At 49.1% G+C, this 18,972-nt stretch overlaps 1 protein-coding gene across 2 annotated transcripts in view; it reads right to left on the bottom strand.

Annotated features, from left to right (window-relative positions):
* Positions 1-9,013, bottom strand: part of CTDSPL2 (CTD small phosphatase like 2) — a 36,312-nt gene extending 27,299 nt beyond the window's left edge. The window contains exon 1 of one of the 2 annotated variants that reach the window (XM_062000078.1): positions 8,643-9,013. The gene's annotated coding sequence lies outside the window, so the exon portion shown is untranslated. Of the gene's footprint in view, positions 1-7,781; positions 7,854-8,642 lie in introns of those variants that run through there. The other variant, XM_062000079.1, reaches the window with a different exon arrangement.
* Between the last annotated feature and the right edge of the window lie 9,959 nt (positions 9,014-18,972).

Raw genomic sequence — 18,972 nt, 5'->3', positions numbered from 1 at the left:
AGCCAGCCTGCAGCTCAGTTTGAGGAGCTCTCCAGTGCAGCAGCCTCAGCTGGTCTGGGCGCTGCCGTGCTCCTGCACCCTCCCGAGGCAGCTGTGGCACTGGCTAACCCTCCGTTTACACCGTTTTTAGGGCCACTCAGTTAACTGAAACGTTTCAACACAGAATCAAAGGCACAAGGGGTGGAATAAAAGCATACAAGTGCTGGCAGGGGAAAGGACAGCTGTAGTAGTAACCCAGCAAAGCCCAGGGCTCGGGTTAAAGCACTGCCCCGTGCTCACCCTCCTATAACTGCACAGCTTGACACAGCTGCTCAGCTGTCAGCGTGCTCTCTCCATGCACAGCCTTCTGCCACCCGGCTGGCGCTGGGAACAGCCCTAGGCACACACGGCAGAGGGCTGTTCCCTGCAGGCAGGGCACAGCGAGTCACCCTGGTTTGGAGGGAGAGAGCTGAGCAGGACACAACCTGTGCGTGTGGCGTGTGCTGGAGGCCGAGGAACGCAGCCCAGCGCATTTCACTGGCGGGTCAGCGGGACTGCAGCGGCCAGGGGACTGTCCCAGGCTGCTGTGGAACCACAGCCTCAGCTGCTCAGTAGCACCACGAGGCTGGCTTTTTGTATTGATCTGATCACTCATCCTATTCGGATTTACATTTTTCCTGTTGTTTTTCTGGCACTTTAACAAAGACCATCCAACACAAATGTTTAAAGCTACAGGATCTGGTGCCATTTTCTCACTGTACCCTTTGATGGGCTCTTTTCTTTAGCATAAACATTGGAGAGCTTTTTCTGTTGCAGGTTTTTATACAGTATTGTTTCTAGAGAAAACAAGGCTTGTGTAATGTCACTGCCCATAACTGTCTGTGTGTCTGTCAGTCCTCCCTTGGTAAACCAGACCGTTTTAGCATTCACCCTGGCTACATGCTCACACTCCTCCTTCTCTCCTTCCCTTGCCCACCTCAAGAACAGGGTCAGCTTCCCTGCCTGGAGGTGGGGACAGGACAGTCTGGAGGTATTAGAGGAGACAAGAGGGCTGGAATGTACAAAGGAACAGGAGTCTGTGGGGAAACAGACATCAATTCTGCTGCTCAAGAAAACCCACACAACTGCCTTATTTTAGGAGTGATTATCTCGTGAAGAAGAATCCTCATTTACAACACAACACAGCAAGGAGTTTTCGAAGAAAAATGCAAAGCACACCATTCATGGGGATGGTTAACTTCTTCACTGGATCCAAACTCCTACAGAGCAATATTTTCACACCTGCACCTAAAGTGGGGAATGAAAAGCTCATTCCCTCCTCATCCTTTCAGTATCTGCAGACTGTGCAGAAGCAGATGAGGAGTGTCCACTGAGCCATAGGGAAAAGAGCAGAGGTGAGCTATGGAACTCAACAGCTGAAAAAGCATCTGTCCAGACACTGAGAAAACTCTGTACAAGTTTTACCCAATTTGCTACTGATCTCTGATGGTTGACTGAAGGCTTTTAACTCTCTTTTACAGCCTTTTCACATCAGATTTGTCCCTTCTTCTGTCAAGTACTGTGTGCTTCTCCTTTCACAAGGAGCTTAATATGAAAAACAGCTTTGTAAGTGGCGTGGCATCCTCTGCCTTCTCCTACAGCAAGTGGCTGCCCAACATAAATCTGCACCACTTTTTGTAGCTTAGCTCTAGGGTGAACTTTTGGAACAGATTTTCTCATCTTTCTATACAACACAGGTTCAGAGCTTACCAAGTGGAGTGCTCTGACAGCACCCAAACTGGAAGATACGTTTCAGCTACTGAAGGACAGGGCACCTGACCAAGATAAAACCTCCAAAACTGCAAGCAACATGCAACATCCAGCCCTCAGAACCACCAGGCTCATGATACAGGTCTGCTCTTGTTGCCCCACACTATTTGACAGTACAGATGGAGACTGACAGCACTCTTCAGCTGGTTTAATAGCAGTGTGTTCAGCAGTATAGTTACTTTAGTTTAAAAATAAAAATACACTGTTGGACAAGCATCCCTCCCTGGCACTTCTGATGAAACACCAGCGACCTGCAGATGCAGGCACAGGGCTTTGCAAGTTCCCAACAACAAAGCGAAAGGAGCAGAGCTACACGTGCTCCTCTGCCCTTACAGCACCTCAACTAAAAGGGAACAGAAAATACATCAAGAGGAGAAAGAGCAATCTCCTTGAAACACCTTTTCAGCTTAGAAAGCACGGACCACTGATGACAAATGTTTATTTTCTAATATTAAACTATTTTATGGTTTGGAACCCTATCATGTTAATTGACTCAAGACATTTTTATATTAACTATTAATCTTTGAGACTGAACATTATCAAATATTTTCCAGGCATACAATAAAGCAATCTGCCATCAAAAGAGAATCATCTTCCAGTAAGTCCAACGGGGTAATTAAGCATAACAGCTCTTTACCTGAATCTCTACCTATACAGCCCGTTATTCCAACAGAGCTCCCCCAAGACTTTTCTCTTAGGGGTGTTAGCAAGCTTTATAGTCTTCAAGCAACACAAAACAAAGAAACTCCAAAACCCAGCAATTACAGTTGCTTAAGAATATTGCTCTACCTACACTCAAGTCTTTAAAGGTTTCTTCCAAATCCATCTTCTTAAGAACATATATTGAAAGCATCAATTGCACCTACTTTCTTGCTTTCTTATTTGTTAGCTCTGTCTTGATAAGCAAAATGAACAAGCTTTCCCAAGCACATTTACATTGATTTGATTACAACTGCTTGGCCTTGACAAAACTTTAAGGTGTCAAATGAGACAGGTAAGTCAATCAAATATACTATCTTTAAACCTAGCATGCACAAAGCCCCTCAAGCACCTGCAGTGTTCCTGTAAACATTGCTGCCACTTGTGCTACCCCCTTTATTTCTTGTATACTTTTTTCTCCCTCTGAAAACAAACCTTAAAACTACAGTTCATTACTTGTTTTTCTTTGTCAAACACAGAAACAACATAACTCTTTCCTATGCAGCTACTGATAAGTAGCTTTCTCTAGGCCTCTTTCTGACCCACACTGCTCCTCATCATTTCCCCAGCATACAGAGATACCCTCCCCAAACAGCAGGACGTGTCAGCATATCAGTCAGCCCTCACCTATAGGATTTATCTCCCTCCCAGGTGACAGATTTGAATCAGGTGACCAGGCATCACAGGACAGCCCAAAGGCATTATTTCACATAAAAGGAAGCCTCCTGCACCTAAATGAGCTCCCCTAGGATAAGAAAATGAGGGAAGTTCCTGTGAAAGGGAGAAAAGAGAAACAACTTAGGTAGTGCTGTCTCACACGAGAAGGGTACTGGAAAATGAAGTGAGGACAAAGGAGACTGTAGAAAGTAGCTCTTACCTCGTATCAGCTCACTGCTTCCTGCAACACTGAATGCTTCAGAAACACCAGCACTAAGATGTACACTACCCAAGAGTAAGCCTAGAGGAAACTACAAGGGATGAAGGAAAATCCTGCACCACAAGAGGTAAGAAAGAAATACACCTGTATTAAGACTCCTTGCTCCAGCACCTTCATCCCCTGTACACTACACAGAAGATACCGAGTAGCCCTGAAACTCTGGCTAAAGAAATCCCTGTTGAACTGAGTCTAAACCAGAAGCTTTACCAATACAATGCCACCTGCTAGAAACGTGAAAGACTTATTCCCTGGCAGAGCAGTGAGGGTAACAAGCCTCCTGTGAGTGCAAATGTAACTCATGCTGGCAGAAGGAACCCCTTTGTGTAGGGGTTTCACCACTAACTGGGCTGGCACTGCTTTGCCAGCAAAGCCCTTGTGGTATAGTCTAATCCTTGGGTTGAATTACCTACCTATCTCTAATTAGCACCTCCTAAAATACAGGGTGAATCAAAGCAATCATGATTTAAAATGGCCTAAAGTAAACTGAGTTATGATTTAGCTATGATTTAGACTGAATCAGTGCAGCTAAAGCTAAACTGCTTAGACCAACTGCTCTGATTTGATCGAGTCACTGTTAATAAATTAACTTAAATTAGCTATTCCTAAACACAGCCTAAATAAGGGCAGGTGCTTCTCCTTCCTACCAGGCTTTGAGAATGCCAATGTGCCCTACAGCATCACCTTCCTAGCCTTACTCTGCAGATAATGACACCCCTGCTGTGTTGCCACTGTGTGTTTATACATATAAAGTAACTTATTTATAGGTAAATTCTAATCCAAACGTTTCAGAGTACTTAGGTTTTTGTTTCTCCTGCTCATACCAGGTACGCTGGCAATGAATGGTAGATATATTTTTTAGCATTGTGCTCCAAGTAATTATGCACAGCTTATTTCCCAGATGCTGTGGAGTCAACAGCTCCTTTTAGTTAAACTTTTCATGATAATGTTAAGTTATACTGCTACAACAGATATTATGGATTCAGAACTAGAAGTGGTTTATGCCTTCTAACTAGACTCCTCCCCCTACAAAGATTCTGACTTCAGGCAGGAGTTAGGACTGTTGGAGGTAACTTCTATTTCCCTCTTTTACATGCAATTCTGGCATCCACACCACTTAGTGGACAGAGGATCCTCATTTGGTCTAATGCAACAGATTGGTGGCTTCCTAAACGCTGGCTTTAGAGTTATTTTTAGTTAGATGCACAGAAATCTGACTGATGGGGCTGGACTCTCAAAACTTTCCCCTTGGGGAGCTGTATTTTTATGTCACAATACAGTGGAGATCAATGTGGCTGCTGAGTTGATCCCATCCATGAGCACCTGCACACCTCCTTCCCTCTGTCCACAGAGCTCCATACTGCCAGCAACACTAAGCCATCAGAGAGGGAAACTGAGGCAACAAAGGCAGATCACACCTGTGAAAGTACATTTCAGGCTGATACTGAACTCATTTTCTTACCCCAGATTGTCCTGACAAGTGTTTTCCTTGGGTCATGAGGGATGATAAAAGAACTTACTATTTTCTGTAGCTAAGAGGACCTTGATCTAAGTAATTACTGAAACTGATCTGATTGGGAAGTAATCCATTCAGAACAAGTTAAGACTACCAACTGGGATGCTGCTACCTACCTCTGAGACTGATTGCTTTAGATGTGGATGATTTCACACTTAATTTTTCAAGTGCTGTTGAAAATGTCTTCACCTGTGAATGTGAAATATTTATCTTCCTGAAACACTAAATAGTGGCCATCTAGCAACTCAACATGCAAGCAACAGGTTGCTCTGGCTTTCAAGTGTGTGCATGTGAGCTTCTCCTCCAAGCAATGGGAAGAGATGCACTGCAACTAACGCTGCACTTGAGCAAATTAACCCCAGCTTAAAGCACTCGCTGGGGCCTGGCACTGCCCAAACCCTGCCTGACACTGTAAGTACAAAAAGCTTACTTTCCCTTACAGGCTCACAGCAGCATGATTCAGTTTAAACATTCTGCCTCTAAAAATTGCAATGCATTACACATTTGATTAATCAGCTATGCACTTATGGTGTGTATTTGCATTTTGGGAAGACTTAGCCGGGATGTATCAACATCAACTGAACTCTTCACATACAACAGATGAAAAACAATCTTCCATTTACAATTTACAAGAGCTTGGTGCCAACACTTTAGTGGTAATGTAAGCTGCCAGCAAATGAAAGGGTTTAATTCAGACTCAGTCCTTTACTTTCTGGGCTAATAAAGAGTAAGAGGTATCATATCTGATCTACTGTGATATGAATCAGAAGCACTTGTTGGAGAGGAATGCTTCTGAAGAAAGTGTGGAATAAGGATGCAGTCAGAGGGTGGGAGGTGGTGGAGTGGAAAGGGGGCAGCCTCTCTATCTAGGATAGTCTTACCAGTCCTACGCTGACACTATCCAAGTCCAAAAGCTGTCATACATAGAGCTGTCTCTCTCCCCTGGCAGACCAGGCTGAAAACATGTAAGTGGGGAAGAACTTGTGCAGGGTTTGAACAGGGAAAAGCTGCAAAACTGGGAAAGGCAATGTTGGGGTAATACAGTTAAACTGGCTTCAGCTGTGGTCTTGCAATGACCACGACAATTGTCTGGAACTTCCCATTATCCTTTCAAAAGGGCAAGGAGCATCCAGCTTCTGTCAGAGTATAGGTATGTCTAGAAATATAAGTTAACTTCAAGTTTCTGGTGAATTCCAGACCAATGTGACACATCCTGCTTTACAGCCTCAGGGAAGGGAGCTCTGGGGGTCATCTTCTCCCAAGCTCTGCTGCAGCTTTTCTGGCAAGCTCTTGCTCGAGTATTTCAGTTTAACTTTCAGTATTGGTTCTTACAAAAACATGCAAGTACTCCAAGCTATTACCCCACTCAAACCTATGGAAACGTTTCTTCCACAGGAATGAAATATTTGCATAGAAAACTGTCAAAAGAGAAAGTGTGAGTCTGAAGTCTTCTGCAGACACTGTTTTTGTTGGTGTCAACCTCAGCAGCATTACAAGTGATCAAAGAAAACAAAAGCCAATACAGAATGGAAAAACTTTGTAAGATGAAGACTAAGTTTCCCTTTTAAATTCGGTAGACTACTTTTGTGTTTAACTCCTTGCTGCTCCTGAGCCTGCAGTGGTGTCACCTCAGTGTGCTGGGGCATCAACACAGAGGGAGCGAGTTACCAACACCCAGGGTGGAATTCTGAAGATGGAAAACCGCCTTTACATTCTGTAAGTGCGTGTCCAGCTCCAGCATGGGGAATGTTTACACCTTTAGAGAGATGATCTCACTGTACCATTACATCCCTGGGACAGACTGACAAGTGCATTTTTTTTCCCCTCCATGAAAGAACCGTCTCAGATGAAACAGGAATGTCAGCTTAGTGCATACTCCACTGGAACGGGATCAAGTCTCAACTAAGTTCCACACAATGTTTTCAGGGGAAAAGTGGAGAATGTTTTATGGAATTTAAGCCTGGATTTGGCTTGCATCCTAGAACATACATCTTGTTATGAAAACTGCTGAAACGCTTTTAAGTGGGCAAGCCACAAGTGTCCTTGGAGCTATCCAGTCAATTGGAAGTCACACAGGCAAAACCTCCTAAAGTAGAAAAGCTTGGAATTGGAAGGGGGGGGGGGGAGGGAGGGGCAAGTAATCTTGGAATCATCTCTGTTATATAGAACTGTTTGCCTGTGCCTACAGCATGAAGTAGTTACAACTTGTTTTCTGCTATTGTCACAGATCCAATAGGTTACTCTGGCTAAATCATAATCTCTTCCTGCCTCAGTTCATCCATGTGTAAACCTGGTTCGCTAACTCTTACCTTAATGTGTCATGGGGTTTAATTAATAACACTTAGGTCTTTTAAGCCCTCTACAAACATTAACTGCTTCTTGTAACAACTCTCTGAGGTATTATTATCCCCATTTTACTGATGGAGAAATGGCAAAAGGGGTTGTGACTTGCCCAAGGCACCAGAGTAATAGTTCTACTTAGAGATCCTCTTCACAGAGTTACGGTATTGTAACAGCGGAAACTTATCATGAAAGGCAAAGTCAATAATTACAACCTCAACGTTACTTTTAAAAGTGCACTGTAAGCAACTGGGAGACTATGAAAACCCCCTACCAGAAACAATAAGGTTAGGATCAGAGCAAGCGCTACCATCATCACTGCAGAGAAAGAAACGTCCTAGGCACACCTAGGCTTGAGCTCACCAAAACAATCACAAAGAAACAGCAACATCTCTCCTCTCATGTACTCCCAGCTGCCATAAAATTGAGCAACAGGCTTGTACAGTCCTCTGTAGTAACACAGAAGCGAGCAGATAATCGATGCGGTATGCATCACGCTAATACCTCACGCCGCGGTCCCGGTATTGACAGGGAACGGCAGTAACGGGGGGAGGTGGCGGTGGTACATCACGGCCGCCCTCACGAGTGACAGCGGACAAAGTTGGTGTTACTCCCGCGTTCCCAGCCGCGCTGCCATGCCCCGCAGCAGCAGCCCTCCGCCGCCCGGGATCCCGGCCCCGGCAGCCCGCGGCGTGGCGCCGCTGCCCGGTACCCGCCGGGGAGGCAGCGGGGCCGCGGCCCCCCCCCGCCCCGGAGCCGCTGACAGGCACGGCCAGCGCTGCCGCCCCGGCGACAACAGCCAGCAACAGGCGCGTCTTGCGCTCGCCCCGCGGGAGCCGGCGCCGGGCACGGCCCGCCCGTGTGTGGCAGGGGCCGGGACGCAGCCCGCGCAGCTACGCCCCCTGAGCCGAGCCGGGCCGGGCCGGGCCGCGCCCCCGCCGCCCCTCGCTGCGCACCGCGCGGCCCCCGCCGCCGCCCGAGCGCGGGACGGAACGGGGCGGGCGGGACAGGAGATTCACCGCAGGCCTCGGCCTAGAGCGGGAGGCGGGGGGTGTCAGCGCGGGGGGGTGACAGCCGCGCCGCCCGCTCCTCCGCGGGCAGGGGGCTGGCCCGGCACGGCCGCTCCGCCGCGGCCGGGGCTGCCTGGCCTCCGCGGCCGGCGAGGGGACATGAGCGCGGAGGGACGAGGTGTCTCCGCACGCAGCGGGGCGCGGAGCCCGGCGGGCGGGCGGGGAGCCGGGGCCCGCTGCGGGGCAGGCCCTGAGGGGAGGCTCCCGCCGGTCACTCCGGAGGGGCCACCCCTTTGCCCTCCCCACCTGATCCCGGGCTGGGACCCCGCGCTGGCTGAGCCGCCGCGTCGGTTACCTGCGGATGCGGGGTGCCGGGGGAGGCGGGCCCCCGGTGTCCGGGTCCCCGGCGGCCGGGCCGAGCCGAGCCGGGCCGGGCCGGGCCGAGCCGGGCGGGCGCCGCTGTGTTTACACCGCCGCCGGAGCTCCGCGCTCCGCAGCCGCTCAGCAGCCAGTCGCCATTTCCCGCCTACCGACCTGCTACACCGCACGGAGGGACCCGGATGGGGAGAGGGGCCGCCGCGCAGGCGCAGCCCGGCCGGGGGAGGGGGGCCTGGGGCCGGCGGCGCCGGGGCAGGCCGGGAAGGAGGGAAGCGGGGGCCTGGCGCGGGGAGCTGCGCCCCGAGGCGGCGGGCGGGCGGGCCCAGAGCGGCAGGGCTACGGGAGAGGGCCCGGCCGCCTCTCCCGTGCGCCTGGGGCGCCGGGGCCGAGGGTGCCTCCCGCGGAGGAGGCGGCGGCCGCCCCGCTCCGCTCCCTTGGCGCCGGGCCGAGCCGCCCGCGCGCCCGAGGTGAGGCGAGGGGCGAGCTGTGAGGGGCAGCGCGCGGGGACGGGGCCCTGCCGGCTGGGGAGCGCCGGAGCCGGCCGGTCGCCAGCCCGAGAGCTGGCCGCCTCTGGCCCGGCTCGGTTCTGCTCCCTCCCGGAGAAGGCGGGCGCGCCGGGCAGAGCTCGGCCGCCGAGGCCAGGCAGCTCGGGGAAGCCGCCGCGGCCGGGAGGGAGCGTTTGCCGGCGGGGCGGGGGCCGCAGGAGCGTCGCGGTTGCGGGCGGGAGTAACGTTTCCCCGCGCTCGGCGGGGAGGAAGCGGCGCGGCGGAGGCGCCGGAGCGGGCTGGCTGCAGCCGCAGGGACGGGCAGGCGCGGGCCCGGGGGCAGCCGCCACACGTTCCCCTCGGCGGGGCGGCCTGGCTGGGCCCCGGGGCTGCCGGCTCCCGCCGGGGAAGCGCCTGGCCTGCCGCGCTTTGGGCTGCTGCGCTGGGCTGGCTTTCCCTTCTTTTCCAAAGCGCCGGGCGGTGCAGGTTTTGTTGTTTGCCCTGCTGTGGAGTCTAGCGTGAGGTTTTATTTCCACTTTCCCTTTTGCTTTTTTTTTTTCTCTTTTCAGTTTCTTTTGGTGTGAGATGTTGAGGCTGCTGCGTGCTGTACTGTGTGAACGGCTCTATGAAGCAGCTCGGTGGTCTCACATAGTAGAGAGGGTATAGCGAGGGTAGATTTGTGCTCTGAACCCTGCCAAACTTGTAAATGTGATTTTTCTTTCTATGGGTGACCACTTTGATTCAGGAAGCTTTTTAAACGGAGATCTTCAGTCCTCGGGTTAATGTGTGTGGTGACATCAGGATGACTTCTCAAGGCATTGCTCAAAATGACATGTTTTTACAAAAGTGATTTGTGTCCACGTTCTCGAAGTTAGCAGCAGGCAGAGCCCCACACAGGTGTTGCATCTTTTCTAATACCTGTTGACTCCCTTCTTAGCTTTTAAACCCAGATCATATTATACAAGTCCCAGCTCCCTAGTCACTCAAGATATTTATTGGCTTGTTAAATTGAACCACATTTGCTACTATGAAGCCAAGATTTGCTTTAGAATTCTACCCCAGGACACTCGAATTCTTTAGCAGAAGACATTCTAAAGCTGACTTTACTTTAGTTTCCTAAGTAAAGAGGTAATAAAAAGGCAGTAGGAACAGTCTAGTCCTCATTCAGCACAGATAGCCCAGTTTCTTTACAGCATTCAAGTACTTCTAAACACACTCATTAACCCTGGCACTTGGATGTTTTTGGTATGATCAGCTGTGAAAAAGGTTAGCTTGGACATGTTAAAACTCACTTGTTTGTCAGTCCCTTAAGAGGAACTCGAATGGCAAGATAACTTTGTGATGTCTCACAGCCCAAAAGGACATTCACTGATACTAGAAAGTGGGAGTTCTGAAAAAAAAATGGTAGGTGGAAATAACTTTTCCAAAGGCTGTAATTAGAATGAAACTGGCTGCCAGGGGAGATCATTCAGCACGATCCAATGCAAGCAGATATTTGTGTGAATACCACAGGCCTGGCGTGTTTGCAATGAAAGCCAAAAGAACATCTACGAGAGAGATCAAAGCAAATGACTTGGGATCCAAACTCACCTTCATGGGAATGAGGAGTGTGCGCTTCTGTGGCCCAGCACAGCGAAGTCTGCCTTCCACAGTGGGCTTGTGTCAGCTGGGCCTGAGCCGGGGCAGGGTGAGGGTCAGGGTTGTGAGCTTTGCCACGTGTCTGGTGGGAAGACGTGAAGGTCCAGGGTCTGCCAGAGGTATCCCACTCCCAACACCGTGCTGTGTACTGGGGGAGAGAGCACCTGCTGTACGTGTGTGAGACAGGGACACCCGGGTGCTGCACCCCAGGCATCCCAGCTCTCAGTGCCTACTCACTTCAAGGAAAAGGCTTGTGTACTGGCAGCAGCTGGATTTTCCTCTGGCAGTGGATTTCACACTGAGACACTCTAGGTGGGTGTTTGCTTCGCTTTACAGAGAAACTGAAGGAGAGAAGAGTGTGTAGTTGCCAGCGTTGCACGTTATTGAATCGGTGTACTCGGAGCGCTCATCTGACGGCCGTGCTTCGTGGTTTGTCATTCCTCAGCTCACTCCTGTGGATCCATTAGCTCTGTGTTTCTGTGCCCATTTAAAAGGATGTGCTTTAGAGCAACTGCCCTGTTGGTTGTAGGGATTGAGTGTTGGTGAGTGCACCAGTTTCTCTCGGTAACCTGTTTGCAGTATCTGCAGTTAGGGGCTACGTTTTGCATCAGGTTTAACTCCAGCTGAGGCATCCAGTGCTTCTCAGCGAGATTCAGAAGTCAGGCTCTGCTGGAGTTGTGTGTGTCAGCATCCACATGCCGGGATCAGGTCACACAGGAACTAACATCCTAAGCCTTGCCTCGTGGGCTTTGCTCTTTCAGGGGGAAAGGGTTTAATTCCCCGGAGAACTGGGGAGGGTGGAGTCTCCCAAGTGTGTCCCTGCAGATACCGCTTGGAACTCTGAGCACAGCAGCTCAGGCTAGTGAAAACAACTGTGACACAGCTGGTGGGAGCTGTGGAATTAAAACTGATCTTGTTTGGGGTTGTATTTTTAAATTTACCTGTTTCCAGTCTGTTGTTCCTTTTGCTCATCTGAAGGGAATACGTTTTGTTCAGTGGGTAAATAGAACCATGCACTTGACTTGAGTGAGAAGCAGCTAGCAGGCTCCACACACTCCTTCATGCCTACACGTCTGTGATCCAATCTGTCTGTCCAGGAGCAGCTACAGACTTTCTGTTCTCTCCCTGCTGACACTTCAGCTGAATCCACGTGCTCATGCATCCCCCTGCAGAAACAAAGGCAAGCACACATGTAAATGAACCTTTAGGTAGGTTTGATCTAGCACAGGGAGTTGTAGAAGGTTGTCAGGAAACAAGCCTCTGGGGAGAGAAACACACATCCAGGGGTGGTCAGGCCCAGCTGTAGGAAGTGACCCTGGCAATCCTGTTGTGGCTGCATGGGCAGAGCTCCATACAGGGGCAGCAATTGTGGTTTCTATATTGGCATCAAGTTCTTGCATAAATGTCATTACTCCACTTCTGTCTGGTTTGAAAATTCCACTGCATTCTCATAAATAGGTATATATGTCTCAGTTGGGTTTGGTTTTTTCCCTATTTTATTTAAACCAGTGCTGTATTAGAGCCATATGGTCTCCTTAGTCCTGGAGTCAGCTCAGAAGCTCGCTGTGCTGTTTCTCCACAGTGATATAAAGCACCCAATATCACGTTGTTTAGTTTATTGCAGGGAGATCTTTGATCCTATGAAATATCCTGGACTTTCTCTTCAAAGAAAGGTCCCAAGATACTTAAGTTTCACTTAAAGTAACGCACTTGGGTCCCAGGTTACCTAAAGTTCCACATGCATCCTGCCATAAGGCCTGCAGCTGACAGCTAGATTTATGGCATGCTGAAATCCATACTAATAGGGATACATTATAAAGTTGTCAGATACAGAGTTTCTTCCAAAGCTGGTGTTGAACAGTGAGGAACTCTGGACTTCAGAAACCTTCCTTCAAGTAAAACAGCATTTTCCAATCCAGCTTTCCTCCAACATGCCAACAAGACCGTGGGATTTGATATATTTCTATAGAAGAAAACCTTTCATACGCTCCATTACCTGGATTTCTTTGCCTTGGGAACATGGAAGAACATCCTGACAGCTGCTCATCAGTTTTGTTGATTCACTGTTTTGAGGGTGCACAGCCAGTGCTGATAATGCAAATTAATAACAGACTGCTTGTGCCAACGACTGTGGTGTTGCCACCTGAGAAACACAGCTTTAGGGTTCACACACGGGGTGTGAGAAGTCTGGCCAGCCCCGTGCCTTTCCCAGGCAAGTCACGCTGTGATTCACCATAAACGTTCAACGTGCTGTTGCAGAAATGCTTGCTCACAAGAGATCTTTTGTTCTGCAGGCTTGGGATTTGCCAGTGCTTATGATTTAGTGTGTGTGAAAATGTAAGATGATAACGTTTAATAAAGCTCATACCCTGTTGGCTACTCAGTATCTGTTTTCATCGTGTCACTTCGGTAATTAATTAGTTGATTTAGCATTGTTTAGCACTAAGCAGAATGCTCTTTGTGCCTACTAAAACTGCAAAATGTGGATGTTTCTGATTTGTTGCATGTAGAGCTGCTTTTTATGTCTGGTGAGATACTAATCAGTCTGTTTGGGCTTCCTAATGTTTAAACTAAAGCAGGTTCATCAGCGAGTCCTGGTGTTTGTGGGGTCTGGGTGGCTCTGAGAAAGCTTTGGCAAAGCCTGTTCACTGAAAACCTGAAAAATGGGACAGCTGGGACTGACTAGAATAAACGGAGTCGGTTCTTTGTTGGTGGTAGGTGCCTCCATTTCTCATACTTGCTGAAATCATCCTTCACTCTTGGCAGCAAAGTCTTCAGCTCACTGTCAATTGTTTTCCTTCCGTCGGTTACAGAGGCAGTGGGAATTCATGTAGTCATGGCTGAGGTTTTTCCCACTAAGCAAGATAAACACCCCTCCGATTTCACATTTACTAGGTTAGAAGACTGAATCAAATCATCGGAAGGGGAAAATTTAGTCTCCTTGTCTCCATCCCTCTTTTGGGCACTGAATGAACGAGAGAAGCGACAAGGCAAGCAGAAGGGAGGGAGGAAAATGACTGTGGCAGAGAGAACATCCAGGGATTCTGCTCGAGGGTTTTTTCCCCTCTCCTCAAGGAGTGAAATTTTCCCCAGCCTCAGGTTTATCTCTCAGGTATAAGGGAATACCCACATTTTAAACTGAAACAAAGGCTTCTCTGATTTTTAGCAACCTAATTGATTTGAGCTGTCTGTAATGGGGTAGCAGTTGCATAAGCTTTGAGAGTTCCTATCCCATTTGTATGCTAATGTCTCAAGTTGGATTTCTCTTCAGGGCTGGGCATAGAAACAAACCACTGCAACCACTTGCTGATCAAAAATGACTTAGGAATATGTCTTTTCTCAGTTTAACCTTGGGCAAAATATTTCTGGCATCACAGCGTTGTGAGTGCTTTTACAGCATAGCCTGCCATAATCAGGGGTTCAAAGTTTGGTTGTTCATGCAAAGCCTACAGATGTTCTGTTCTCCTGTGATTTTGCATGTGAAATCTTTAGGAAATGGGACAATTGCAAGAATTTTCCAGGTCTTTGATATGGTATCAGCTCTGGGAGTGTGAGGAATTCAGGGTGTTCCCTGGTAATTGGTTTATACCTGTGCTCTGCTTTGAACTGTAAAGTGGTGTTACTTAACTAAAACATCGGTAGGGATCACTGTGTTTAAACACAGTTCAAAGCCATTGATCCAGTAACCCTCCAGCCACTGCCTGTATTGTATTTTTAATTACCCCATTGTGCTGCTGGATGCCAAAATCTGGGGTTTGCACCTTGCCCCTAAAGAAGGAATAGCTTCAGGTGGGGCTTGGGCCCCTCACTGTCCTGCAGCAGTTTGTTTAACCCATGCAGCTTTCATGGTTCCAGCGAGTTTTGGACACAGAGAATGAGTTGGTTGCAGGTGTGTTTTTTGAACATGAGCTTCACCCAGCCCAGAGCTTCTTGGGTGACATCAGACCAAGCCTGGGCAGGCAGAGGTGCAGCTGAGGACCTGGTGTCCCAGTGGAAGTTACTGCACGTGGCTGTGAAATGGCACCAGAGGGATGGATTGCAGGGAAAACTCCCAAACCTGTGCCCATGTTGAGAACACAGATACCTTAGTGCCTTTTGAAGGATGTATGTGCTTGTTTCTCCAATGGAAACCGGTTTGCTGGATGCTCTTACTGAGATCATCCCCGAGCCCACCACCGTGCTCCTGCTGAAGCAGGATGGGAGTGGGTTCAGCCCTTCACTTTGGGTCTGTGCTGCCTCCCCTGGGCACTTGGCTTGCACGTGCCCATCTGGAGCCCCTCCTATTCCATGGAGGAGAGGAGAGTTCCCTCTCCTTTGGGAGCAGCCTCTTCCTTCCCATGACTGCAGGGGGAAACTCAGACATTACACTTGCTGAGTGCCCATAGTGTGAGCTGAAGCCTCGTACCAGCAGGGAGCTTCGTGCTGCCAACAGTTACAGCTTGTGTCTGTCTGTCCTCGCTCTCCAGATAATGAGGTTTTCATTTTATTACAACTTTCACCATGATTGTGATGAGTAGATAGAAAAATGAAGTGTAGGGAATGAAGTCCTTGGGTGATCCCTTAATAAAACTTCTGCAGTATGATGATGTATTGCAAAATGCTGCTGTGTGCGTGGTCCCTGCTGGCCCTGGCTCAGGCAGATGGCATGGCAGCTACTTCCACAGCACAAACACAAGTGGAGAATTTATCTCACAATTTACCCTGCTATTTTAAAAGAGTTTTCATTTAAAAGATATTAAAACCCTAAGTCTCATGATACAAGTGTCCTCCTCTGTCCTTAATCCCAGCTCTAACTGGGAGGATAATTTTTCTCTCTCACCCAGTTCCCTGAGCTTGCTGTGATGGTAACTTGCAGATGAAATCCTGAGTGTTTGGGAACAACCCCTCTCTCATCCTTGCACTCAGGGCTTTGTGTCTACACAACATGCCACAAAGAGGTACGAATGCATGGCTTCCAAAACAAGCAGAACAGGACCTTTCTGTTAGAGTGATGCCAGCAGTCATGGTCCTGAACACTTACATCAGGTCGGGAACGTTGCACCGTGTGCGGTTGAAGCTTTTCAGAACACACCAGTTTCTGTGCCTTTTGCCAGGTAAGATCTCCAAGCAGTGCTTTTTTAAAGCAAAACTGAAGGATAAAAATGAAGATCTCTGTCTGTGTGGAGACACTGGCATGTGATGAGCACAGCAGAGAGGGAGCAGTTCCCCGTGGGACAGGCTTGGTGTGCTCCAGCCGTGGCAGCCTCCAGCAGGGAAAAGGGAATTTGGGGTGGGGGGGAGATGATGGGTTGGAGCAGAGGGAGAAACTGAGGTTTATTAGCAAAGGTCTTTTTTTACTCTCAATGTACTGTTTTCCTCAACCTTGCAACAATGGAACATTTTTCACAGTATATGATGTGTCTAAGAAAGAATAAAGCTGTTGGCCACCCGTGTCTCACCACCTCAGACATGATGCTCAGATCTAGGCTGGGGAAAGCCAGGAGAGCAGACAGATTTTTCATGTTGAGTAGTGCTTTTCCTTTTTCCCTGTAATCTCAAGTCAGTAGGAAGCCCCTTTTCCAATACATATATTTAACCCAGTTTGGTGTGTGTTTGCAGGGTGATGTGAGGGGGGAGCTGGTGTCCTGTATAGACTGAAAGTGAGTGAAATGATCAGATACCATTCTAGAAAAAAAACCCAAAAGCAACTGAAACAACTTTCATTTCCCAGTACAGTGAAAATAAAGTGTGCCCTACAGTTGTATCAGCTGCTGCTTTCTCTCCTTTCAATTTAAAGAGCTGTATTAAAATTCACCTAACATGGCATCCAGAAGGTCCTGGCTCCTGCCAAGTACATCCAGACTGAGTTCTGGGTTAAATCCTGGCCTTTCCACACCCCCATGGCTGGAAGTTTAGGTTTTGGGCAGGGGGCAGGTGCTGGCCTGTACCACACCTCCAAGTTCCCTGCCCCGTGGCTGAGCACTCAGCAACACCAATGGTAAGGTGGCCTGAGGCACTTCAAGGTGGATGTGGGAATCGGGTGAAAAGGTTTGTTGGTCCTATTGGCTCCTCCTTTCAAGAGACTAAATGCATTGCCATGTAGATTAGAAGTTATTCATCATGTGAGCCTTGCAGGGGGACTGCAGTGAGCTGCGGCTGCTTTGGCTACCAGCAGATCCTGTTGGAGGAGATCTGGGCTGGGCCATCCCAGAAGGATGCTTTGTTTGATTTTTCTTTTAACCCAGCTCCACTGAAGGCGAGAGCCAGTTTTATTTTGAAGTCTAGCTGGTGGTTTCAGGGGAGCAGATGTTTAAGTAGCTTGCTCGCTCTGAAATCTGTCAACATTTTGTGTGCTGCTATTTCCATGGAAACAGGTATTGGCTCAGCAGAAGTGGCACAGGGATTCAAAATTACATTTTAAAAACAAAACCAGGATAGGTTAGTCACTCTTATTTTTAGTCCTGAACACCAACAGTGGTGCTGAGCAGAACCTGCTGTTGGACTGGGGCTGGTGCAGTCACTGGGCAGGTTGGGCGTTCATGGCTTGGATTAATGGTTTTTAAGTGAGCCACTATTTGACAGACCTTTGTTACAAGAACGTGTGTTTATTGCCTTTTGTTCAGCGCATGCTCTCCTACACCTGAAAGCCATCACCATCTATCACTTCTTTAGGCCTCCACCTTCCTGAGCAGCAGGGAAATAGGTATTTGAGAGCCAGGCTCCAGCCAGCTGGCAAATTACATGCTTAAAAAAACCTAGCAAGTGGCAGATGAAACACAGAACTGAGAATTTGTGAGTCTGTAATCTTTACCAGCATGTAAAACTGAAGCATCCTCCATTTTGGGGGGCTGCTTTACCTTTGAGGATGTTTCCTTTAGGAATAGCCAATTTACAGCTGAAGTTGTTAACCCAGTCCAGTGCTGCTACACCATTAACAATAGGGTTAAACCAGTGGGACTTGGTGCTTCCCAGGATAGTGTACAAAGAGCAAACCTCCCATGAAGCTGAGGATAAGGAGCTCCAGCAATTCCTGCAAAATGAAGATGCTGCTATGTGTTGTCTTACCTCTTCAGTTTGATTGAAGACACTTCTTTTCCAGTCCTGCAGCAGTGAGCTGCCTTTCTTCCCTGGGAGTCCAACGTCCCGGGTCCTCTGACACAGAGGTTGTGGCTGGTGCAGGGCTGTGGGAAGGGAGAGACGAGGGGGAGTGGAGGCAGCCGGCTCTGCGGGGAGGGAGGGGGCTGGCTGGGGGCAGGGGGAGGAGCAGGCACTGCCAGAGCCCGGCTGGGCCACCTCAGCACAGCCTGAGGGAGAAACCAGGGAGCAGGGGCCTGAGTGGTGTGGGGGGAGGAAGCAGCAGGAGCCACGTGTGTGTGAGAGAGGAGATGGCTCAAGGCAGAGCAGCAGGGCATGTGGCTCTGCAAACACAGGCACTTTCCCAAAAGAAAACAGCATGTTATTTCTTTCTTTCTTACCAAAGTGGAGTTTGTTTGACAGAAGAATTCCCCTGGGAAACAAAATTCTTTAAACGTTGGGTCACTGAGTAGTGAAGGGTAAAGTGCCTGGTGACCTAACTTAGATTCCTTAAAAGGATACCCACTAAGATCAAACTGTTTCTACATGGGCTATACTGCAGCCAAATATTTTCCCAAAAACCAGGCAAAACCAGCAGACAGCTCAGGACCAGACAGCTCAGGCTCAGAGTTTGCTGCCTGAGTCTCCTGTCTCAATTGCCTTTGTCACAACTTCTGGGGGTGCACAGGCAGCGGTGCAGCTCACTGCCACAGACACACCAGCCAGACCAGAGATGGACTTTTCTTCCAGGAGGGACACTTGCCGTCTCTTCAACATAAACTCCGTTTTCCCTTTCCCTGACTGAGTGGTAAAACTGCAAATACCAGTTTCTCAAGGAATAGAACAGAAAGCACGAGACCTAAGCCTGCTGGCTGAGACCAAATGTCCATCTGGGCTGGTATCTTGCCAGTTTACTCTTTTCTTTCAACAGCATGAAAACCATGACCTGTGCTCCCCCAGCCCCATCAGTTCTGACCTGTGTGTGCAGCCGTGGGGCTGTTTCCTGGCAAAGGGAAGTGCAGACAACTCCGTTCCTGCTCCGCCACGGCCGGGGTGACGCGCCAGGTCAGCTGCAGCAGCCGCAGGGTTGGTGCCGTCCCAGCTGAGGAGCCTGGCTCCAGTGGCACAGGG

This window comes from Colius striatus, chromosome 7, assembly GCF_028858725.1.
Source record: "Colius striatus isolate bColStr4 chromosome 7, bColStr4.1.hap1, whole genome shotgun sequence".
Taxonomy (NCBI): Eukaryota; Metazoa; Chordata; class Aves; order Coliiformes; family Coliidae; genus Colius; species Colius striatus.
Note: the sequence above shows the minus strand (reverse complement) of the source record. Positions and strands in the feature narration are given on the sequence as shown.